We start from the raw sequence: 26,358 nt of genomic DNA, 5'->3' as shown, positions 1-26,358 counted from the left end.
AAGGTAACAATCAGTAGTAGTCTACAATCTCTATAAAACCAGCTGCAAGTTGGCCTCCACCTGCTGCATGCTTCATCCTGGGCTCCAACACAGCCAGTTGTAGCTTGGAAGTGCCGTCCGCACAGATAGAAACACTCGCTCCTGTGTCTGTGGGGTTCAGTAACGCCAGCTGTTCCCCTGCTGTGCGGATGGCAAAGTCTCCTGCTGCCTCCAAAATCACGCAACATCTTATTTTCTACTTGCTCCAAGTAGGCCTCAGCCTGCTCGGAGCATTGATCCTGGGCTCCAACACAGCCAGTTGTAGCTTGGAAGTGCCATCCGCACAGATAGAAACACTCGCTCCTGTGTCTGTGGGGTTCAGTAACGCCAGCTGTTCCCCTGCTGTGCGGACAGCAAAGTCTCCTGCTGCCTCCAAAATCACGCAACATCTTATTTTCTACTTGCTCCAAGTAGGCCTCAGCCTGCTCGGAGCATTGATCCTGGGCTCCAACACAGCCAGTTGTAGCTTGGAAGTGCCATCCGCACAGATAGAAACACTCGCTCCTGTGTCTGGGGGGATCAGTAACGCCAGCTGTTCCCCTGCTGTGCGGATGGCAAAGTCTCCTGCTGCCTCCAAAATCACGCAACATCTTATTTACTACTTGCTCCAAGTAGGCCTCAGCCTGCTCGGAGCATTGATCCTGGGCTCCAACACAGCCAGTAGTAGCTTGGAAGTGCCCTCCGCACAGATAGAAACACTCACTCCTGTGTCTGTGGGGTTCAGTAACGCCAGCTGTTCCCCTGCTGTGCGGATGGCAAAGTCTCCTGCTGCCTCCAAAATCACGCAACATCTTATTTTCTACTTGCTCCAGGTAGGCCTCAGCCTGCTCAGAGCATTGATCCTGGGCTCCAACACAGCCAGTTGTAGCTTGGAAGTGCCGTCCGCACAGATAGAAACACTCGCTCCTGTGTCTGGGGGGTTCAGTAACGCCAGATGCTCCCCTGCTGTGTGAATGGCAAAGTCTCCTGCTGCCTACACCGTCACACTACTACTGATTTTTAACCGTGGTCCACTTCGGCCTCTGGCTCTACTGTCTCTAGTATTTCCCCTGGCCTCCAACCCCACCAGTCGCTGCTCTGAAGTGTCATCTGCACAATCCACATTTGTTCCTGTGTTAATGGGGCTCAGTCACGTCAGTTGATCCCCTGATGTGTGTCCGGCAATGGTTCTTGGTAGTGCTTTAAAGCACAGGTACCTTCTGCTTAGAAACCGTGTTCCAGCACCGTCAGCTGGTCCACAGTTGTGCCATTGGCTCTTGCTTCTTCTGCTACCCATCCGAGTTCCAGCACCGTCAGCTGGTTCTCGGCAGTGTCTTTGGCACGGGTACTCCCTCCTGCCCAGCCAGTTTCCAGCACCGTCAGCTGTTTCTCGGCAGAGCCTTTGGTCGAGGTGCCTCTTTCTCGGTGTCCGAGTTCCAGCAACGTCTGCTGGTTCTTGGTAGTGCTTTTTAGCACAGTTACCTCCTGCTTAGAAACCGCGTTCCAGCACCATCAGCTGGTCCACAGTTGTGCCATTGGCTCTTGTTTCTTCTGCTACCCATCCGGGTTCCAGCACCGTCAGCTGGTTCTTGGCAGTGTCTTTGGCACGGGTACTCCCTCCTGCCCAGCCTGGTTCCAGCATGCCTGCTGTTTCTGGGTAGTGTCAACGTCACTTTGCCACCAATACGTTGTCCTGTCGTGTTGCGGTCAGGTTAGCCGAGTCTATGGTGCCTGCAGTTTCGGTGATTCCTATGTGTGCTGCGGGTTCTGGTACTAAAGGCTGGTTCCATAGTGCCAGTAGGACAAGCACCCCCTGTTGGACTGTGGGATTCGGTAACTGCGTCCTGCTCGGGGCCTTGCAACTTTGTTGATTATGGGTACCTTCTGCTACCTATCCGGGTTCCAGCACCGTCAGCTGGTTCTCGGCAGAGCCTTGGGTCTAGGTGCCTCCTCGGTATCCAAGTTCCAGCAACGACTGCTGGTCCTTGGTAGTGCTTTGTTGCTATTCTTCCTTCTGCTACCCATCCGGGTTCCAGTACCGTCAGCTGGTTCTCGGCAGTTCCTCAGCCTTCTCGTACCTTCTGCTACTTTTCCAAGTTTAAGCTTGTGGAAATGGTTTTTGATTCTCACTCTGGATCTCCCTGACAATGACCCTGAAGACCACACACAAGAATACCTAAAAGATGACCCTGAAGAAGATGACCAAGAGGACAAAGAACATGAAGACAACCACCAAGATGCAGAACAACAAGAGACAGAAGAACAAGAAGCATAAAAACCAAAAGCAGAAGAACATTAAGCATAAGAATAAAAATCTGAGCAAATAATATTATCTAATTTATAAGCAGAAGAAGACTAAGCAGTGTATGGGGGTGAGTCCGTTCCTCCTCGTGGTGCCCCTGGAAGAGGCCTGCTGCAGGCCAAATTGAACGCGGACAAATCCTGTTGTAAATCTTTTGTGACAGGCTGAACGGAAGGTGTAATCTTCAAACTTTTATAGATAACAACTACAGGAATGCCTGACACAAATAAGAATATGATGAAGAAGAATAGGAAGAAGATGAAGAAGTAGAATATGAAGAACAATAATAGTTGAATAAGAAGAATATGAAGAATGTAAAAAAAAAAAAAATAGGAAGAAGGTGAAGAAGAAGAAGACGATGAATAAGGTGAAGAAGAAGTTGATGAAAAAGATGCTGCTGAGGATGATGAAGGAGAAAGTGTGGGAGAAGTAAAAAAGAAGGTGAAGAGCATCGAAGTAGTGAAACATACATATCTGACAAAATATTAAAGACTTTAACATAGTCAATATCTTTGTAACTACGAACATCTTTAAAAAAAAAAAAATACTACTATTCCATTTGATTGGGCTAAACCTCTATGGCTTTAATGTCTTCTACACCTCCCACAATACATTCTACATTATTATTAGTTGTTTTTCTTCATGTAGAATTAACCTACAGGGAAAAAAAAAGGTTTTTTTTTAATTCCGATATTTCTGTTCCATTGACTTGAATGGGACTTCCGGGATCGGAATCGGCGATACCAGATACTTTTTTTTAGATCTGCCGATCCATTCCGATCCGATATTTTTCTGTATCGGGTGGTATCGCTAAACACTAGTGAGGACCACAACTTGAAGTCTAGCTCCCTCCAACCAATGTCTCCACTCCTCAAATGCCCACTTCATGGCCAACAATTCCCGATTCCCCACGTCATAGTTGCGTTCAGATGGGGAGAGCTTTCGAGAAAAGAAGGCACAGGGATTCATCTTAGAAGTCACAGGTAGAGTTGAGCGACTTTTGCTTTTTTAGGGTCGCGTTTCGTTTCGTGAAACCCGACTTTTCCAAAAGTCGGGTCGAGCAAGATCGTCCGATTATAGGGAAAAGTCGGGGTCGTCCCGAAACACGAAACCCAATGTAAGTCAATGGGGAATAAAAGTCGGCAGTGAGAGGAGGACAGGAAACACACCTACAGTGCCCATTTGAATGCCAAAAGCATCAATTCTTCTTACTTAAGCTTGTCAACCTTAATTAACTTCATAATACAAGTTACGCACTGAAAAATGGGGGTTATTTGGCTAAATTTGTGGGGGGGGAGGGCTGGCTGCAGGTTTTCATGTGCCCTGGGCGAAAGAGCGCCCTTTAACACATACCACAACTCATCATGCTCCGATACGGCAGAGAAATAGCGGTATAGTACAATGAAAAATACCTCACTTTTTACATCTCATGACGAGGCCCAACTATTTCTCCATTCAAAATCATTGGTCCCATATAATGTTTGAAACAGTATATGATGAGCTCCACATAATGCTACAGTATATGTTGGTCCCCATGGATGAAGCTCCACTGTCTTATGGGCCCAAATAATGCTCCAAACATAATGGGCCCCATTTCTAATGCTCTAGTGTATAATGGGCCCTGTAAATGCTGCTCCAGTGTCTGATGTCCACCTTTGGAATGTTCCAGTGTATGGTGGGCCCCATCTATCATTCTCCAGAGTATAGTGCTCCCCAAAAATTGCTGTCCCAACATAGAAAACAATCAAATAAGTCTCCTCGCTAGGGAATCCCTGTACTTGTCTGGACAGGTGCTGTAGCTTGCTTAACAGCTCGCCAGCCGTTCTCACGCCCAGTATGGATTGCACGTGATTGCACAAAGGTTAGAAAGGGTACCGTATCCCTGGATAACATGTATGGATAGCGTACACATTCAAAATATATGTCTATACAGCATGAGGCAGGCTCAGACGGTGTTAGGCCCAGTATGGATTGCACGTCATTGCACAAAGGTTAGAAGGGGTACCGTATCCCCGGATAACATGTATGGATAGCGTACACATTCAAAATATATGTCTATACAGCATGAGGCAGGCTCAGATGGTGTTAGGCCCAGTATGGATTGCACGTCATTGCACAAAGGTTAGAAGGGGTACCGTATCCCCGGATAACATGTATGGATAGCGTACACATTCAAAATATATGTCTATACAGCATGAGGCAGGCTCAGACGGTGTTAGGCCCAGTATGGATTGCACGTCATTGCACAAAGGTTAGAAAGGGTACCGTATCCCCGGATAACATGTATGGATAGCGTACACATTCAAAATATATGTCTATACAGCATGAGGCAGGCTCAGACGGTGTTAGGCCCAGTATGGATTGCACGTCATTGCACAAAGGTTAGAAGGGGTACCGTATCCCCGGATAACATGTATGGATAGCGTACACATTCAAAATATATGTCTATACAGCATGAGGCAGGCTCAGACGGTGTTAGGCCCAGTATGGATTGCACGTCATTGAACAAAGGTTAGAAGGGGTACCGTAACCCCGGATAACATGTATGGATAGCGTACACATTCAAAATATATGTCTATACAGCATGAGGCAGGCTCAGACGGTGTTAGGCCCAGTATGGATTGCACGTCATTGCACAAAGGTTAGAAAGGGTACCGTATCCCTGGATAACATGTATGGATAGCGTACACATTCAAAATATATGTCTATACAGCATGAGGCAGGCTCAGACGGTGTTAGGCCCAGTATGGATTGCACGTCATTGCACAAAGGTTAGAAAGGGTACCGTATCCCTGGATAACATGTATGGATAGCGTACACATTCAAAATATATGTCTATACAGCATGAGGCAGGCTCAGACAGTGTTAGGCCCAGTATGGATTGCACGTCATTGCACAAAGGTTAGAAGGGGTACCGTATCCCCGGATAACATGTACGGATAGCGTACACATTCAAAATATATGTCTATACAGCATGAGGCAGGCTCAGACGGTGTTAGGCCCAGTATGGATTGCACGTCATTGCACAAAGGTTAATAGGGGTACCGTATCCCCGGATAACATGTATGGATAGCGTACACATTCAAAATATATGTCTACACAGCATGAGGCAGGCTCAGACGGTGTTAGGCCCAGTATGGATTGCACGTCATTGCACAAAGGTTAGAAGGGGTACCGTATCCCCGGATAACATGTATGGATAGCGTACACATTCAAAATATATGTCTATACAGCATGAGGCAGGCTCAGACGGTGTTAGGCCCAGTATGGATTGCACGTCATTGCACAAAGGTTAGAAGGGGTACCGTATCCCCGGATAACATGTATGGATAGCGTACACATTCAAAATATATGTCTATACAGCATGAGGCAGGCTCAGACGGTGTTAGGCCCAGTATGGATTGCACGTCATTGCACAAAGGTTAGAAAGGGTACCGTATCCCTGGATAACATGTATGGATAGCGTACACATTCAAAATATATGTCTATACAGCATGAGGCAGGCTCAGACGGTGTTAGGCCCAGTATGGATTGCACGTCATTGCACAAAGGTTAGAAAGGGTACCGTATCCCTGGATAACATGTATGGATAGCGTACACATTCAAAATATATGTCTATACAGCATGAGGCAGGCTCAGATGGTGTTAGGCCCAGTATGGATTGCACGTCATTGCACAAAGGTTAGAAGGGGTACCGTATCCCCGGATAACATGTATGGATAGCGTACACATTCAAAATATATGTCTATACAGCATGAGGCAGGCTCAGACGGTGTTAGGCCCAGTATGGATTGCACGTCATTGCACAAAGGTTAGAAAGGGTACCGTATCCCTGGATAACATGTATGGATAGCGTACACATTCAAAATATATGTCTATACAGCATGAGGCAGGCTCAGACGGTGTTAGGTCCAGTATGGATTGCACGTCATTGCACAAAGGTTAGAAGGGGTACCGTATCCCCGGATAACATGTATGGATAGCGTACACATTCAAAATATATGTCTATACAGCATGAGGCAGGATCAGACGGTGTTAGTCCCAGTATGGATTGCACGTCATTGCACAAAGGTTAGAAGGGGTACCGTATCCCTGGATAACATGTATGGATAGCGTACACATTCAAAATATATGTCTATACAGCATGAGGCAGGCTCAGATGGTGTTAGGCCCAGTATGGATTGCACGTCATTGCACAAAGGTTAGAAAGGGTACCGTATCCCTGGATAACATGTATGGATAGCGTACACATTCAAAATATATGTCTATACAGCATGAGGCAGGCTCAGACGGTGTTAGGCCCAGTATGGATTGCACGTCATTGCACAAAGGTTAGAAGGGGTACCGTATCCCCGGATAACATGTATGGATAGCGTACACATTCAAAATATATGTCTATACAGCATGAGGCAGGCTCAGACGGTGTTAGGCCCAGTATGGATTGCACGTCATTGCACAAAGGTTAGAAAGGGTACCGTATCCCTGGATAACATGTATGGATAGCGTACACATTCAAAATATATGTCTATACAGCATGAGGCAGGCTCAGACAGTGTTAGGCCCAGTATGGATTGCACGTCATTGCACAAAGGTTAGAAAGGGTACCGTATCCCTGGATAACATGTATGGATAGCGTACACATTCAAAATATATGTCTATACAGCATGAGGCAGGCTCAGACGGTGTTAGTCCCAGTATGGATTGCACGTCATTGCACAAAGGTTAGAAGGGGTACCGTATCCCTGGATAACATGTATGGATAGCGTACACATTCAAAATATATGTCTATACAGCATGAGGCAGGCTCAGACGGTGTTAGGCCCAGTATGGATTGCACGTCATTGCACAAAGGTTAGAAAGGGTACCGTATCCCTGGATAACATGTATGGATAGCGTACACATTCAAAATATATGTCTATACAGCATGAGGCAGGCTCAGACGGTGTTAGGCCCAGTATGGATTGCACGTCATTGCACAAAGGTTAGAAGGGGTACCGTATCCCCGGATAACATGTATGGATAGCGTACACATTCAAAATATATGTCTATACAGCATGAGGCAGGCTCAGACGGTGTTAGGCCCAGTATGGATTGCACGTCATTGCACAAAGGTTAGAAAGGGTACCGTATCCCTGGATAACATGTATGGATAGCGTACACATTCAAAATATATGTCTATACAGCATGAGGCAGGCTCAGACAGTGTTAGGCCCAGTATGGATTGCACGTCATTGCACAAAGGTTAGAAAGGGTACCGTATCCCTGGATAACATGTATGGATAGCGTACACATTCAAAATATATGTCTATACAGCATGAGGCAGGCTCAGACGGTGTTAGGCCCAGTATGGATTGCACGTCATTGCACAAAGGTTAGAAGTGGTACCGTATCCCCGGATAACATGTATGGATAGCGTACACATTCAAAATATATGTCTATACAGCATGAGGCAGGCTCAGACGGTGTTAGGCCCAGTATGGATTGCACGTCATTGCACAAAGGTTAGAAGGGGTACCGTATCCCCGGATAACATGTATGGATAGCGTACACATTCAAAATATATGTCTATACAGCATGAGGCAGGCTCAGACGGTGTTAGGCCCAGTATGGATTGCACATCATTGCACAAAGGTTAGAAAGGGTACCGTATCCCTGGATAACATGTATGGATAGCGTACACATTCAAAATATATGTCTATACAGCATGAGGCAGGCTCAGACGGTGTTAGGCCCAGTATGGATTGCACGTCATTGCACAAAGGTTAGAAAGGGTACCGTATCCCTGGATAACATGTATGGATAGCGTAAACATTCAAAATATATGTCTATACAGCATGAGGCAGGCTCAGACGGTGTTAGGCCCAGTATGGATTGCACGTCATTGCACAAAGGTTAGAAGGGGTACCGTATCCCCGGATAACATGTATGGATAGCGTACACATTCAAAATATATGTCTATACAGCATGAGGCAGGCTCAGACGGTGTTAGGCCCAGTATGGATTGCACGTCATTGCACAAAGTTTAGAAGGGGTAACGTATCCCCGGATAACATGTATGGATAGCGTACACATTCAAAATATATGTCTATACATCAGGAGGCAGGCTCAGACGGTGTCAGGCACAGTATGGATTTGACGGCCCAGATTACACAGCGGAGGAGCAGGGAGAGGTAAAGATTGCAAATGCTGGGGCCCTGGCCAAGCAAGGGGGGCCCACCCGTGGGCGTCGGTACTGGCACTGGGCCCCTCATAGTACAGCGGTGTGTCTGACGGCGGGTGTGCACCACCACCGTCAGAGACACTTGATTGCACTATGAGGGACCCTGTGCCAGTGCCCGCGCCCAAGAGTCGGCCTACCCACCTGTCCAGGGCAACGGCACTCGCACGGTGTCGTGCGCTAGGTGGTGACAACGGCCATGGGGGGGAGGCAGCACAGTTAGGGAGTTTTAGAAAGTGGCATATGTTGATGTTGGACATTCAACTGATGCAAAAGGCGAAATAGGTGAAGTACCAGGAAGAGGTGGACCAAAGCAAGCCATTTTTCTGTCACCCTTTGTGTCATCAGGGGAAGGTGGGACAAAATCCTTGGAAACCCATGCGTGGTTCATTTTAATGAAGGTTAGATCATCCACATTTTGGGTTGACAGACGGGTCCTTTTTTCTGTCAGGATTGATCCAGCTGCACTGAAGACTCTTTCCGATAGCACACTTGCAGCTGGGCAAGCGAGCTCCTGTAAGGCATATTGGGCCAATTCAGGCCAGGTGTCCAGTTTAGCGGCCCAATAGTCAAAGGGGAATGACCTGTGTGGGAGAACATCGATATGGGAGGAAAAGTAGTTTGTAACCATAGTTGACAACTGCTGTGTCCTGTCACTTTCCATCGATGCAGTATTACCAGTTGTGTGAGCGGTATTTGAAAAATCAGTCCACAACATTGTCATGAAACCCCTGTCTCCAACGCCACTTCTGCTGTGTGCACCACGAACACCTCTGCCAAGCTGCCCCCGGCCCGTACGGCTCGTGTGAGAACCATCACCGCTGCTGTGTGCTGGGAATGCCTCAAGCAACCGATTTACCAGAGTTGCTTGTTTATTAGCCAATATTAGGTCAAGGTTCTCCTGTGGCATGATGTTTTGTAATTTGCCTTTATAGCGTGGATCCAGGATGCTGGCCAACCAGTAGTCGTCATCGTTCATCATTTTGGCAATGCGGGGGTCCCTTTTTAGGATCCGCAAGGCATAATCTGACATGTGGGCCAATGTTCCCGGTGTCAATGATGCACTGCGAGTGCTGGGTGGAGGAGCACTTTCTGGCAAATCCACATCCCTCCAGTCACGCACAAACCCTGTACCAGACCTTGCCACGCCAACATTTTCACTTGCCCCACGAGATGCATCCTCCTCCCCTAAGTAATCATCCCCATCATCCTCCTCCTCCTCCTCTTCTTCCTCCACCTCGTCCAGGAGAGGTCCCTGAGCAGACAATGGCTGAATGTCATCAAGGATTCCCTCCTCCTCTTCCTCCTCATCAACATTGGCTGCAGACGCCTGCTCCTTAAGGTGCGTCAAAGTTTGCATGAGCAGACGCATAAGTGGGATGCTCATGCTTAGGATGGCGTCGTCTGCGCTTACCAGCCGTGTGCATTCCTCAAAACACTGAAGGACTTTACAAAGGTCTTTCAGCTTCGACCACTGCACGCCTGTCAACTCCATGTCTGCTCTCAAAGTGCCTGGCCGTGTATCCTCCCACAAATGCATTATGGCCTGCCTCTGCTCGCACAGCCGCTCCACCATGTGCAGGGTGGAGTTCCACCTTGTTGCAATGTCGATAATGAGGCGGTGGTTGGGAAGGTGGAGCAATCGCTGCAGCTTCTGCATACGAACGGAGTGTACAGGCGACCGGCGGATGTGCGCGCACAGTCTTCACACCTTCTGGAGCAGGGCTGTTAACTCCGGATAATTTTTGAGGAAGCACTGCACCACCAGGTTCAAGGTGTGAGCCAAGCAAGGTATGTGGCTGAGTTTTGAAAGGGCTATGGCTGCCACAAAATTACGGCCGTTATCACTAACTACCTTGCCTGCCTCAAGATGTACACTGCCCAGCCATGACTCAGTTTGTCGCTTCAAGTACTCGGCCAGCACCTCGGCGGTGTGTCTGTCGCCCAAACACATCATCTGCAACACAGCCTGCTGATGCTTTCCACTAGCTGCTCGATAGGGGGACACATCGTGTGCAACAGTGGCAGCTGCAGATGGAGTGCTCGTACGAGTGCGCTCTGTGGACGAGCTGTCGCTTCTGGAGGAGGAGGAGGGTCGAACGCCTACAGCCAACTGTTTCCTAGACCGTGGGCTAGGCAGCACTGTCCCACCACCGCTGTCCCCTGTGGACCCTGCATCCACCACATTAACCCAGTGCGCAGTGATGGACACGTAACGGCCCTGGCCATGCCGACTGGACCATGCATCAGTTGTGAGGTGCACCTTTCCGCTCACTGACTGCTTGAGTGCATGGACAATGCGGTCTTTCACATGATGGTGGAGGGCTGGGATGGCTTTGCGAGAGAAGAAGTGGCGACTGGGTAGGTCATAGCGTGGTACTGCATAGGCCATGAGTTCGCGGAAAGCTGTGCTTTCCACCAACCGAAAGGGCATCATCTCAAACGAGATTAGTTTGGCAATGTGGGCGTTCAAACCCAGTGTACGCGGATGAGAGACTGAGTACTTTCTTGACCTACTCATAGTGTCTGGGAGGGTGAGCTGGACTTGAGAGCTGCATATGGTGGAAGTAGCGGTGGACAGGGCGGACTGAGAGAGGGTTGATGATGGTGATGGAGTTGGTGTTCTTTCTGATGGCCTAGAATCAGTCTTTCGTTGATATAACAGTGGGATTCCCTGACTGCTGTGGACTTGCAACGACACCTCAACATTTGCTGCTGTACTAACCGGTGTGCTTACAGTGGGGGAAACAATGTAGCGTTGCTGACTACCTTCGTTGTGATCAGTTGCACATGTGGCACTTGAGGTTTGGTGTTGTGTCCACGCTTGCAAGTGCATGCTAGTTAAATGTCTAAGCATGCAACTGGTATTCAAATTTTTCAGATTTTTCCCTCGGCTAAAGGTCTTTGCGCACTTCTTACAGATAACCTTGGCCTGATCATGAGGATTTTGTTCAAAAAACTGCCACACTGCACTCTTCCTACTTTGGCAGACATTTTGCGGCCTAGCACGCTGTGATCTTTTGACCCTCTGGACAAGCTGTCCAGCAACTCTTTTGATGTTTGGAACCTGTCTTTGGAGTGCTCCGGGCCTGCCAGATAACAGCTGTTGCGATGTCGATGTCTGCTGTGGATGCTCCTCATCTGAGCTATTGGAAGCAGCACCCTCTTCCCCCAATGGATGCCAATCTGGGTCAACAACTGGGTCATCCATCACCTCCTCTTCTATGTCATGTGCACCTTTCTCTGTGTCACCGTGTATGGTGGTATAGTGTGCGGGAAGGGGCACCTGAGTCTCATCAGGGTCAAAATCTGGCTCTGTACACTGCGAGGACAAAGTAGTGCTCAGAGTGAATGTACCAGCAGAATCATCCATCAGCGGCTGTGCATCAGTGCACTCCATGTCAGATTCATCTTGGCCTGGGTAATTCACCATTTCACTTGATAATCCAGGCATGGTATGTGAAAACAGCTCCATGGAGTAATCAGTAGTATGGCCTGCGTCATCCTTCAATCTTGGTTGGGGTGAAGGACACAAGGAAAGGTGTGGTTCATGAACATGAGCCTCCAATGACGACTCAGTGCTTTTACTTTTTACAACTGAAGAAGAGGAGGCGATAGAGCTGGAGGCTGAGTCAGCAATGTAAGACAAAACTTTTTCCTGATGCTCTGCCTTTAAAAGCGGTTTGCCAACTCCTAGAAAACTAAGCGTTCGAGGCCTTATGTAGACAGACGATGACGCAGGGTCAGCACCTCCTGCATTTGGTCCTATTTTGCTCTTGCCACTACCATCAGATCCACCACCAACACCATCATTACCAGCTGCCAGCCCCCGCCCAATTCCACGGCCTCTTCCACCAGCCTTCCTCATTTTTGGTAGAAATGTAGACAAAATCCAACAAACTATATAGTAATGTAAAACAAGGTACAAGGTGTCTATAGGACAGGGGAGTTTTAGAATTTCTGCACACACTTGTGGACAGTGGACACTTGTGGATTGTGTGCGGCCCACTGATATCTGAGCGCTATGTGACACGCTCGATGGCACAGCTGCCTGTGACCAAAGTGACGAGAGGATAATGGAGATTTTGAATCTCTGCGTACACTTTTGGACACTGGACACTTGTGGATTGTGTGCGGCCCACTGATATCTGAGCGCTATGTGACACGCTCGATGGCACAGCTGCCTGTGACCAAAGTGACGAGAGGATAATGGAGATTTTGAATCTCTGCGTACACTTGTGGACAGTGGACACTTGTGGATTGTGTGCGGCCCACTGATATCTGAGCGCTATGTGACACGCTCGATGGCACAGCTGCCTGTGACCAAAGTGACGAGAGGATAATGGAGATTTTGAATCTCTGCGTACACTTGTGGACAGTGGACACTTGTGGATTGTGTGCGGCCCACTGATATCTGAGCGCTATGTGACACGCTCGATGGCACAGCTGCCTGTGACCAAAGTGACGAGAGGATAATGGAGATTTTGAATCTCTGCGTACACTTTTGGACACTGGACACTTGTGGATTGTGTGCGGCCCACTGATATCTGAGCGCTATGTGACACGCTCGATGGCACAGCTGCCTGTGACCAAAGTGACGAGAGGATAATGGAGATTTTGAATCTCTGCGTACACTTTTGGACACTGGACACTTGTGGATTGTGTGCGGCCCACTGATATCTGATTGCTATGTGACACGCTCGATGGCACAGCTGCCTGTGACCAAAGTGACGAGAGGATAATGGAGATTTTGAATCTCTGCGTACACTTGTGGACAGTGGACACTTGTGGATTGTGTGCGGCCCACTGATATCTGAGCGCTATGTGACACGCTCGATGGCACAGCTGCCTGTGACCAAAGTGACGAGAGGATAATGGAGATTTTGAATCTCTGCGTACACTTTTGGACACTGGACACTTGTGGATTGTGTGCGGCCCACTGATATCTGAGCGCTATGTGACACGCTCGATGGCACAGCTGCCTGTGACCAAAGTGACGAGAGGATAATGGAGATTTTGAATCTCTGCGTACACTTGTGGACAGTGGACACTTGTGGATTGTGTGCGGCCCACTGATATCTGAGCGCTATGTGACACGCTCGATGGCACAGCTGCCTGTGACCAAAGTGATGAGAGGATAATGGAGATTTTGAATCTCTGCGTACACTTGTGGACAGTGGACACTTGTGGATTGTGTGCGGCCCACTGATATCTGAGCGCTATGTGACACGCTCGATGGCACAGCTGCCTGTGACCAAAGTGACGAGAGGATAATGGAGATTTTGAATCTCTGCGTACACTTTTGGACACTGGACACTTGTGGATTGTGTGCGGCCCACTGATATCTGAGTGCTATGTGACACGCTCGATGGCACAGCTGCCTGTGACCAAAGTGACGAGAGGACAATGGAGATTTTGAATCTCTGCGTACACTTTTGGACACTGGACACTTGTGGATTGTGTGCGGCCCACTGATATCTGAGCGCTATGTGACACGCTCGATGGCACAGCTGCCTGTGACCAAAGTAACGAGAGGATAATGGAGATTTTGAATCTCTGCGTACACTTTTGGACACTGGACACTTGTGGATTGTGTGCGGCCCACTGATATCTGAGCGCTATGTGACACGCTCGATGGCACAGCTGCCTGTGACCAAAGTGACGAGAGGATAATGGAGATTTTGAATCTCTGCGTACACTTGTGGACAGTGGACACTTGTGGATTGTGTGCGGCCCACTGATATCTGAGCGCTATGTGACACGCTCGATGGCACAGCTGCCTGTGACCAAAGTGACGAGAGGATAATGGAGATTTTGAATCTCTGCGTACACTTGTGGACAGTGGACACTTGTGGATTGTGTGCGGCCCACTGATATCTGAGCGCTATGTGACACGCTCGATGGCACAGCTGCCTGTGACCAAAGTGACGAGAGGATAATGGAGATTTTGAATCTCTGCGTACACTTGTGGACAGTGGACACTTGTGGATTGTGTGCGGCCCACTGATATCTGAGCGCTATGTGACACGCTCGATGGCACAGCTGCCTGTGACCAAAGTGACGAGAGGATAATGGAGATTTTGAATCTCTGCGTATACTTTTGGACACTGGACACTTGTGGATTGTGTGCGGCCCACTGATATCTGAGCGCTATGTGACACGCTCGATGGCACAGCTGCCTGTGACCAAAGTGACGAGAGAATAATGGAGATTTTGAATCTCTGCGTACACTTTTGGACACTGGACACTTGTGGATTGTGTGCGGCCCACTGATATCTGAGCGCTATGTGACACGCTCGATGGCACAGCTGCCTGTGACCAAAGTGACGAGAGGATAATGGAGATTTTGAATCTCTGCGTACACTTGTGGACAGTGGACACTTGTGGATTGTGTGCGGCCCACTGATATCTGAGCGCTATGTGACACGCTCGATGGCACAGCTGCCTGTGACCAAAGTGACGAGAGGATAATGGAGATTTTGAATCTCTGCGTACACTTTTGGACACTGGACACTTGTGGATTGTGTGCGGCCCACTGATATCTGAGCGCTATGTGACACGCTCGATGGCACAGCTGCCTGTGACCAAAGTGACGAGAGGATAAGGGAGATTGGATTGCTTTTAAAAAAGCAGTTTGCGGAGCAGTGGGTAAACAGCAATGCCAGCGTGTCAGGAAGCCTTAGAAGGCAGCCCAACAACCAACACCACTGATACACCACAATATAGCCTCCCCTTGCACTGCACACACAGTGACTTGTGTGTTGTGCAGGCCAAATCGCTAGCAGCAGAAGCAGTTTTTTTGTCTTCTTCCCTGCCTAACGCTCTCCCTACAGAATCAGCAGCAACCTCTCCCTATACTAAGATCGGCAGAAGTAAGATGGCGGTCGGCGTGCACGCCCTTTTATACCCCCTGTGACGCCCACCAAAGCAAGCCAATCACTTGCATGCCTTTCTGAAAGATGGTGGTGACCCGTGCCTATGTCATCACGTTGCCCACAGTGTCCGTGGATCCTGATTGGCTGAAAAAGAGCGCAAAACAAACTTTTGAAACGCGACTTTGGCGCGTAAGTCGCCGACCTCGTGGCCGACCTCATCCTAGGGTCGGGTTTCGTTTCATGAAACCCGACTTTGCCAAAAGTCGGCGACTTTTGAATTTTTTCGACCCGTTTCGCCCAACTCTAGTCACAGGGTCTTTTTGGGACAAAACAGCTCCTGCACCAATCTCATAGGCATCTACCTCCACCTGAAATGGAAGTGAGACATCAGGTTGCCGTAAAACCGGAGCTGAAGTAAATCTCCGCTTAAGCTCCTGAAATGCTGAGACAGCCTCAGGAGACCAATTCAGCACATCAGCGCCCTTCTTGGTCAGATCAGTCAGTGGTTTGACAATACCAGAAAAATTACCTATAAATTTACGATAGAAACTAGCAAAACCCAAAAACTTCTGGAGGGCCTTCAAAGAAGTAAGCTGAACCCAATCATAAATGGCCTGTACCTTGGCCGGGTCCATTTCAATAGTCGATGGAGATAAGATAAATCCCAAAAATGAAATCCTCTGTACACCAAAGAGGCATTTCGATCCCTTAACAAACAGGGAATTCTCCCTCAAAATCCGGAACATAGTCTGGACGTGTTCCACATGAGAATCCCAATCACTAGAAAAGATCAAAATATCATCCAGATTGATGATCAAAAACTTATCCACAAAGTCACGGAAAATATCATTCATAAAGGACTGGAAGACAGAAGGGGCATTAGTGAGCCCAAAAGGCATCACTAGGTACTCAAAATGTCCCTCCGGAGTATTAAACGCCGTCTTCCATTCATCCCCGTGCTTGATGCGAATAAGATTTTACGCCCCCCTGAGGTCAAGCTTAGTAAACCTGCAGGCACTCTTAATTCTGGAGAATAAATCAGACATCAGAGGTAACGGGTACTGATATTTAACCGTCATCTTGTTAAGGGAACGATAATCAATACACGGTCTTAATGAACCATCTTTCTTGGCCACAAAAAAAACAGCACCTAAAGGTGACGAGGATGGTCTAATATGACCCTTCTCCAATGACTCCTTAATATAGGATCGCATAGCATCATGTACGAGTATTGATAAGTTGAAAAGCCGACCCTTGGGAAATTTACACCCAAGCATCAACTCAATTGCACAGTCATAACTCCTATGAGGAGGCAAAGACGCAGACTTGCTCTCACTAAATACATCAGAAAAATCAGCTAGATAATCAGGAATATCATGAGACTGAGGAGAGATGGAGAAAACAGGAGCGTCCCTAAGAACACACTGACAACACCAACTCACCACAGACCCAGATTTCCAATCCAAAACTGGATTATGAGCTTGCAACCAAGGAAAACCCAGAACAATAGTATCATGCAAATTATGCAGCACCAAAAATTTACAATTTTCTTGGTGGTCTGGGGCAACTCGCATTGTCACCTGGGTCCAAAACTGAGGTTTATTCTCCGCCAAAGGAGTAGCATCAATACCCCTCAAAGGAATAGGCATTCGCAGAGGCGTCATGGAAAAACCACAACGTTTAGCAAAGTCTAAATCCATTAGATTCAACGCTGCTCCTGAATCAACAAAAGCCTTCGTGGAAAACATGGATAAGGAGCAGATCAGAGTAATTTCCAAAAGAAACTTAGGTTTTATACTGCCCACAGCAAATGTGTGTGCAAAACGTTTCTCTCATTTTGGGCAGACAGAAATAGTATGAGAGACGTCTCCACAGAAAAAACATTGCTTATTACGCCTTCTAAACTCCTGACGTTGCGCCCTAGACAAAACCCCAACACATTGCATAGGTTCAGACGTTTGTTCAAAAGGTGGCAGTGCCTCCCGTGTAGTTTTACGTTCACGTAAACGCCGATCAACTTGAATGGCTAATGACATAGAATCATCCAGACCAGAGGGAACAGGAAACCCCACCATAACATCTTTTACGGTCTCTGATAAACACTTCCGAAAGAGAGCTGCCAATGCACTATCATTCCATGTTGTAAGGACCGCCCACTTTCGGAATTTTTGACAGTATAACTCTACCGAATCCTGACCCTGGTTTAATGCCAACAGGGTTCTCTCAGCTTGATCAACAGCATTAGGTTCATCATACAACAACCCCAAGGCTTGAAAAAATGTATCCACATTAGTCAGAATAGGATTTTCAGGTGTCAGAGAAAAAGCCCAATCCTGGGGGTCGCCGCGCAGCAAGGATATGACAATTTTAACCTGCTGCACAGAGCTCCCCGATGAGTTAGGCTTCAAGTCCAGAAATAATTTACAATTATTCTTAAAATTCAGAAATTTAGACGGATCCCCAGAAAACACATCAGGAGTAGGGATCTTAGGTTCAGCAGCATGTGACTGAATGAGGTAGGTGGAAATTCCCTGCACTTCAGCAGCCAGTTGCTCCACACAATCAGACAATTGCTTAATCTCCATTAGGAAAAAGAAAAAAAAAATCCTCCTACTGCCCCAGAGAAAAAGAGGAAAAAATATTAAAAAAAAAAAAAAAAATTCCGACACTTTTTTTTTTAAACAACTTTTTCCTGCTTTTGAGTACCCTAGAATCTGTGGTATGGCTGGTGATTCTGTTATGAATGGGTCACCGATGAGGAAAAAACCTAAACATTCTAAGCCCAGAAAAACCAGAGAGGTTGGCAGCTATGCAGATTGCAGATCCCTGATCTCACCACACAACCAGCAGCATCAGCCATGGAGCGTGCCTACAATGAACCCAGATGCCTCGTCACGGCCAGAGGACTAAATAAGCCTAAAGCAAGAAAAGGGAAAACTAACTGCCCCAGAGCAGACCCCAAAGGAATAGGCAGCCCCCACATATGTATTGACGGTGAAACAAGATGAAAACACAAACACAGGTAGGAAAAAAGGCTGAGCAAACGATGGAGCCCAGACTAACTAGAAAGGAGAGGAAAGGAAAGACACTGTCTGCAATCTGCCCAAAACCCTACAAAATAATGTCCAACACTTCTGGTAACAAAATTAACCATGAAGTCATTAGACTTCTACCACTATATCAGCACTCTGAAATATTCTGAGACAGAGCAAAAAGAGGCCAATCTAATAAGGGACAAGAAGCAAATTGGCAAATACAGATAAAAAAAGAGTGGAAATTCAGCACAGCCCCCAGTCGGGGCTGGCTGACCACACAAAAAACAGAATAGACCAACAAAATCAAGTGTGAACATTAGCAGAAAAACTTAGCTTTAGATGACTGGAATAGAGCTGAAAACCAAAAGCTGACAAGCCAGAAGGAATCACCAGCAACTGAATAGGGCATCGGCTGTCTTAAATCCAATCTGAGACTCCTGAGATCCAATCGTCATCCTCATTCTCAGGTGGCAGATCTCCACCAATCAAATCAGCCTCACTACCTCCTGCTACCACCAGAGGGAGTCTGGAAGGAGAACTCACAACTGGTGAACCAGAAAATGAACTCACAACAGTTTTGCATGTTTTTACATATTTCCCATAAGGGATGGGGGCATTGCTATAGAATCACTGCGTTGAGAAACATGTGATGTTGTCTCCACAGTGTTGGATGTTGATCTCCATGAGTTCATTCATCCTCATTTTTCACAGTCTTCTACTAGGCATTGCTCCTACTGGCCAGGTTCCTACTCCACACTGATGAGGGGCAATACCCCGAAACAGCTGTCTGTGGATGGATACCATGTTTTGGCATAGGTGGTTTCCTTCATTGGAGACTGCCCTTCCCGTGGTTGTTTTTTCCCGGGGAAAGACCTGGCTAGTCGTTGCTTGCGTTGAGAAACATGTGATGGTGTCTCCGCCGCTTGTGTTTTGCATGTTTTTAGGAATTTATAATGACCTGCAGAATCATAATGGCTGGTCAGTTTTAGCATTTAGTGAACATGGTAAGAAAAGCAAAACAAAAAAATAACTGTGTGATTGCACTTTTTTTGCAATTTCACCGCACTTGGAATTTTGCTCCCATTTTCCAGTACACAATATGTTAAAACCAATGGTGTCGTTCAAAAGTGCAACTCGTCCCGCAAAACAAAGGCCCTCACATGGTCATATTGATGGAAAAATAAAAAAGTTATGGCTCTGGAAAGAAGGGGAGCAAAAATGAAAACACACAACTGAAAATACCTCAGGTCATGAAGGGGTTAAGCAGGTACAAAGATGCAGTAGTGCACACTCACAAGAAGGGAAGATGGAGGTCTTCTTTTTCAAAGCAACAAGAATTGTCAGAAATGTACCACCAAATGTAATCGTCAAGTTTATAGCTCTGAATTGTGCAGAAGATGTATTCTTTAAGTGTCGTTCCTGCTACCGTATGCACATATGCTGTACCAGCTTGGTCAGTAAAGGAAAGATTATATAGTTACTTCATTATCTCTCTTTCATCTTTATTTAGTTAGGTCCTTGCCTGCCATGTCTGCAGCTAAATCTTCAAAAGGTAACAATGCATACACTCAGTCAGGTCCCCTGATCTCTAGAGTTGGGGGAAACGGAAGCAACCCTCGGCATTACCTCAGTACCATACACAAATTCTGTGAGATGTAAAAATGACCCTTTCTTTCGCAAATATATGTAAAGGAAGATTGGATGGCTAGAGGCTTGATTGTATACATTAATAAAAGATTGATGATACTCACATGCTTTTTTTGGACTAATTTGCCATTTAAAGTGTTTCTACAATTGTATAAAAATGATGAAACAGAAGCAAATTAGTATTGTAGTTAAAATGCTCAACTTTCAAGTCCCACGTTTTCAAGAGATTTAAAGTGCCGTAATCAGTGCGTGCCTGGGCATTGCTGTGGAAAAGCATTTTTCACCTTTCAATTTTGTAATTGTTCATGAAGAGTGCCCACATTGTGCCTAGAGAAAGATCAAATATCTGATCCTTCAGTTGCAAAGAAAAACATTGATCTGCACCATAAAACTGCTTCAATTTCTTAAAGATAATCAGCTGATGTGGATGGACGCCAACTTCTTTGTTCATCAGTTACACTTAACCATCTATCACCATAAATTCAGTCATAACATCAGGACTAAGACTAAAAGTTCACAATTAATGTAATTTTTTTAATTGCCACAGTGTCCTTCACCCGCAAAAGATCTACCTTATTTGCAGATCACTTTTCTTTTTCCATCCACTCATGCGAACATGTTTGCCCTTGCTAAACTGCCTTTGTCAACAACAAAAAATGGCTTGAGTAAATCTGTCATCAGGTTTTTGCCACCTAATTTGAGAGTAGCATAATGTAGCATAATATAGAGACACAGAGATGTATCACTTACAAGGCTGCTAAAATCGCAGTTTTGTCAGCAGGAGATTATTACTAGAGGACTAGTAAACTTGTCTTACAGTTCATCATTTTCTTTAGGTCTGTATAACCCCAACCCAGCACTGATTAGTTGCTTTCTGCCTGTTATGGGCTTGCGGAATGCACCAAATAATATTATAGTAAAGACAGGGTGCGTTCGCAGCCCGGGGTCCAACGTACAGAGATGTCACCTGCTGCCAGGTAATGGCAGATGCAAGATGGTGGTATAACAGGCACACGTGAGGTTAACCTCACCCGGTGTGTAAAAGGCGAACCCTGTTGCTTCACAGGGCCACAGTACTGCAGGGAAAGCGCTAGTGTGTAGGTCACAGAACCCTGCCCCAAGGACACGGGGTTAGAGTCCCTCTAGACCCACTAGCATTTGGCGCCGCAACCACGGTGCCAGGAAGAGCACCTAAAGGTTTAAATGCATGAAGTGCATGCAGGGACGCTCTGGCGGATGCCACTAACCAGCCCAAGCTTGGGACTGAAAAGCGCACTAATTGCGCATGGCGTCGTTCTGACGGACGTTGCTGTGCATGCGGTACAGTTGTGCCTTGTGCTGGATGGTGCAATCTGGCGCTAACACTTTGTGCAGAGAACTGGGTGCACTGTGGCACATAGGCAATGCCACTACTAGGCGCTGACTCTAACTCTGGTAACCCTATAACATGCACAACCAAAGGGAGGGAATCATAAGGAGTCAGTCACCAGAAACATGCATCCATCATCACACACACAAGAACATAATTCTATACTAGCGCATGGCCGGGCGGCCATGCAAGGCTTTTATAGTTGCAGCCTTCCGGGATCTTACTAGTGGTCCACTCGGAGCAGCAACAGAACCTGAGCATGTGACCTCCGACCTCCAATGAGAGGTCATCCCACGGTCATGCTCAGTGGACCAAAAGAGGAACTTAGTCCCAGGAGCTGCTCTCGCTGCTGGCTAGTGTGGATTGCAATAGCTGGACCAGGGGTGGCAGCAGTGGTCAAACCGACAGTACTAGCCTGGGCAAGACGTCGGGATCGACTTGTCTGCTGAGCAGCCTTCTCTGCGTTTGGGAAAGAATGGGAGATCGCAGAAGGCAAGGCTCAGGATTCCTCCTGTACAGGGAAGGAAACCTGACACCTAACACTGCCTGTGCCAGTTTTCTGTGTATACTGTGAAATTAGTGATGTGGACTGGGTTATACAGAGCTCATCATTTAGAGAACTGGTAGATCTTCAGAAGATAAAACAGTGATTTTATCACAACTGCAGCAGGCAGCCCATTTTGTTATACAGCACTGGAATCATGGTTTCCACCCCCTACATCATGCTGCTCTCATATAGAGTAGGAAAATCCAAGTGATAGTTTCCTTTAAAATGTCGTAGGGATGAAATAACCAATGGAGTGATGTCATATTTCTAATGTGGACAGGAGACCAGGATTGGATTACTACATAGGATATTTCAGATGTTCAGTAATTGTCAGCGCTTTGGACACAGCACATGTCTGCTGTGTCCAAAGCGCTGCTGGCATTTGAACGCAGGTGATTTCGCATGTGTTCATTGAACCGTGTGGAATCACCACGTCTAATACATTGTATGGGTGAAATTTATATTTCGGAGATTCGTGTCTCCACAAGATAAATAGGCATGCTGCAGTCTGGAAAGACGCGTCACAGGTCAGTCTCCGCGGATGAGCTGCGGGCGTCGGTGCATGCATAGTGGACATGGGATTTTGTGATATTCCATCCACTATGCTCTAACATCTGGATGCTGCGGGTTGGACTCTACAAAGTACGCAGCATCCAACCCGCATCGTTTACTGATAGTGTGCACATATCCTTTAGAGTTATTGTGTTTGCTGCAAGATACTTCCTAAGTCACAGCATCCAACACAATCTCCAATCCTTTTGCCCTCTAGGCCAAAGTGAAATGTGTAGCCAGAGATCAGGGCAGAGGGTCATGATATAGTAATTTCCTGGAAGAAGATAAGAGGAAAAGTAAAAAAAACATAGCCAAGGGTTGGCATAACACATTAACAGCAAAGAGATTATAACTAAAGAGAAATGCAGGAACCATAACCAAGACTGAGCAAAAGATTGAGCAAAAACAATCAGAATTGTTAGAAAACAAAGCCAGAGATAGGTTCTAGGCACAGATACACTCAACCAGTGAGTGCCAAAAAATGCCAGGCTTAAAGCCTCACTTTGAGTGACATTATTAATGAGTGTTGCTTACTGTGGCAACATGAGGCCAGCATATGTATATAGAGTGGAATATGGGAGCGAAGAGTCTTGGCAAGGTAAGTCAGAGCAGTTAGGCTACTTTCACACATCAGGTTTTCGGCGTCAGGCGCGATCCGGCGTCGTGCCGGAATGCCGGATCCGGCAAATGTTTTGTAAAACCTGATGTGCCGGATCCGGTTTTCTGCCGGATCCGTCTTGTTCTTGACAGACAAAACCGGATCCGTCTCATCCGGTTCATCCGTTTTTCTATCCGTTTTTCGACGGATTACGCCGGATCTGGTTATTAAAATTGACCCTTGTGGCCTTCCGAACGGGATTGGCTACTGGAAAACTATATATAGCATGTTCCTACAGCCCTTCTTTGACAGGTTGTAGAGGAGAAAGTGCAGGTTGGAGAGAAGAGCAAGTTACTGGCGAAGATGGATGTTGTCATTGGAAATATTACCACTAGAAGTTCTGTGACGGTTTCAGTAATGAGGGACAATTTTGCACTATACTTTATGTCACCTCAAGGCAGAGTACACTGGCAGGATGACAGAGTGTGAAAGATTTGTGCCCTAACCAAACTTGTGTACCTTCTGGACCAACAGTATATACCTTTGCCAACCAAAGTTGGCTATCTTGTCATGGTCTTACTATTTTTAGCTTTAGGCCACAGGTGTGTACCTGGTTGTGTTTTATGCAAAGTATTTCACCTTTTAACAAAAGTTGTGTACATTGTTAGGAAATCACCAACAATAAACACAACTTTTCAGGTGAAATACTTTGCTTCAAACACAACCAGGAACACAACTGTGGCAAAAAGCTAAAATTTACCCACAGTTATATACCTGGTTTTGAATACCTTTTTACCTTTTAAATACCCTGTATTTAACCTTTTTTTTTAAACATATTTCGCCGCAGAAAGAAATAACAGACAACCAGTGTAAACAATAATTTAACTTTTATTTAAAATATTTTTTTTTGTGTAAACTGTTTTTAAAGTTAAAAAAACTTTTTTAATAAAGGTTTGAAACCAACCAAATGGGCATTTTTATTACAAAAAAAACATTATAACTCTGTGTAGTGTGGGGTGGAAATACTGCTGGAGGGGCTGCGGGACACTTCGACAATGGGAGTGTGGAGAGAGGACTGGGATCGTGGTGGGGAAGGAACAGTTAGAGGTGATGGTGTGGAAAAAGCTACAGAATGGGTGGACATGTGGGAGGCAGAAGAGGTGGTGGGCGGTGGAGTGGAGGGTTGGGCAGGGACTGTAGGAGCAGATGATGTTGATGGAAAGTTGTATGGGGAAGGAGTTTGGTACGGGGAAGGAGTTTGGTACGGGGCAGGTTGCTGGAAGTGGGGAGATGTCTGGTACTGGGGAGGTTGCTGGTACTGGGAAGGTTGCTGGTACTGGTGAGGTTGCTGGTATGTAATAGGAGGGGGAGGATGGAAAGTGGCTGGAGGGGGTGCAGATGTAATAGGAGGGGGAGGATGGAAAGTGGCTGGAGGGGGTGCAGATGTAATAGGAGGGGGAGGATGGAAAGTGGCTGGAGGGGGTGCAGGTGGAGGAACTACAGTGGTGGGAGGTGGAGGTTGGGAGGTAACCTGCTGTAGAGCACCGTGGCACGAAGGCATTACATGCATCTGCTGGGTAGGAGATAGTGTTGCCATGCGCTCCACAACAGACCTGAAAAAGGTGTGGTTTGGCGAAGATCTTGCTTCTGAATGCATGGTTTGCAGAAGTGTCTTCACCTCCAGAATGCTGGAGTTGATCTGCTGAAAGCCTGCGGAGATTTGCTCTGACAAGACTTTTAGACAGTTCTGGAAAGATGCATTCAGATGCAAGAACTCTGGCGCATAACTCTTTTCCTGACCCCTCTGCCGCTGCCGCCCAGTACCCGCAGGTGTACTAGAGGTGGCAGGGGCAGAAGGGTGGGGTAAAGGGAAAGCGATCTCCTCACCAGCAGCTTCATGTAATGTAGGCGGCCATGATGCTCCTGTGCTGGTGGATGGGACAGATGGGTCGAATGTGTGGGCTGGGAAGGTGCAGATGTACCGGGGCGGTCGAAGTGTCCCTCGGTGCCGGTCTCCTCAGGGATCGCCTCAGAAGGGTCCAATCGTGCAGGCTCCCGAGTGCTGCTCACCGTGCTGTGGAATAAAGAGAAAAAAAAACAATTAAAATACTGACATGGTATGGCCCTGGCTGAAAAAAAAAAGTTACATCTAACATTTTTTTTCACATGTGGTGTGTAATATTTACCTTCTAGTGACCATTGTTTCCCGGAGGAACGACAGGGCTTCTGCGTACTTGTACTTGCTCCTGCGTCCTCCAGATCCACTCGGGGCCCGCATCTCTTTATTGAACTCCTTCTTGAAACGATCCCTCACAGACCGCCACCGATTCACAATTCTGTTCCCTGAAACGAGAAAGGAGTGGTTAGTATACAACATCAGTGTTTCACAAACTCCAGTCCTCATGGTCCCCAGGGGTCATGTTTTCAGGATTTCCATAGTAAATAGAAATCCTGAACACATGATCCGTGGGGACCACGAGGACTGGAGTTCGGGAAACACTGGTTTACATCAAGCAACCGGTACTGTATATACTTGCGCTCTTTAATCTGGGCCCGAACATCGAGGTCCTCCCAGCGGCCCACAAGGAGCGAACAGATTTCCTCCCAGAGTCGTCGGGTAACGATAAGGTCAGCGTGGCGGCGGTCAGCCATATTCCAGAGCGGCTCCCTTTCTCTGATGAGATCGATGAGGTGGTCCACATCGAGTCCTCCATCCTCACCGTCAGAGTCGGGAGCACGCTGTGAAGGCTGTTAAAGAAAAAGACAAAAATAACATAATTAGCCTCCACAAAAGAAATGAAATAAAAAGTGCAAAAAAACAAAGCAAAAATATTTATACTTACACGCTGGTGACCGCCGCGTTGCTGTCGCCGACGACCCTGGGAGGCACTGCGAGGACCTCTTGGCCGAGCACCAGATTGGGAAGACTAGAGAAGAAAACCAAAAATGTTATGTCTTTGGATGTAGGCATTTGTTTGCTGTGTGTGGTCTGCAGAACATTGTTTTCTATGTGTTGTGTGTAGTGTGATGTTGTGTTTCTGCGTTTGATGCAAAAAACTTACCAATTGTGAGCCCACTCCAAGTGTCTGTCCACCCCTTCCTTCTTCTTCTGGGAGCTCCTCTTCATCTTGTGAATCCTGTTTTGAAATAAAAGGCAATGAATAGACATATATTACAGAGATGATGGATTTTGGAAAT

The sequence above is a fragment of the Dendrobates tinctorius genome, unplaced genomic scaffold (assembly GCF_039654945.1).
Source record: "Dendrobates tinctorius isolate UK_male_01 unplaced genomic scaffold, ASM3965494v1 ptg000270l, whole genome shotgun sequence".
NCBI lineage: Eukaryota > Metazoa > Chordata > Amphibia > Anura > Dendrobatidae > Dendrobates > Dendrobates tinctorius.
This window is presented reverse-complemented; position numbering follows the sequence as displayed.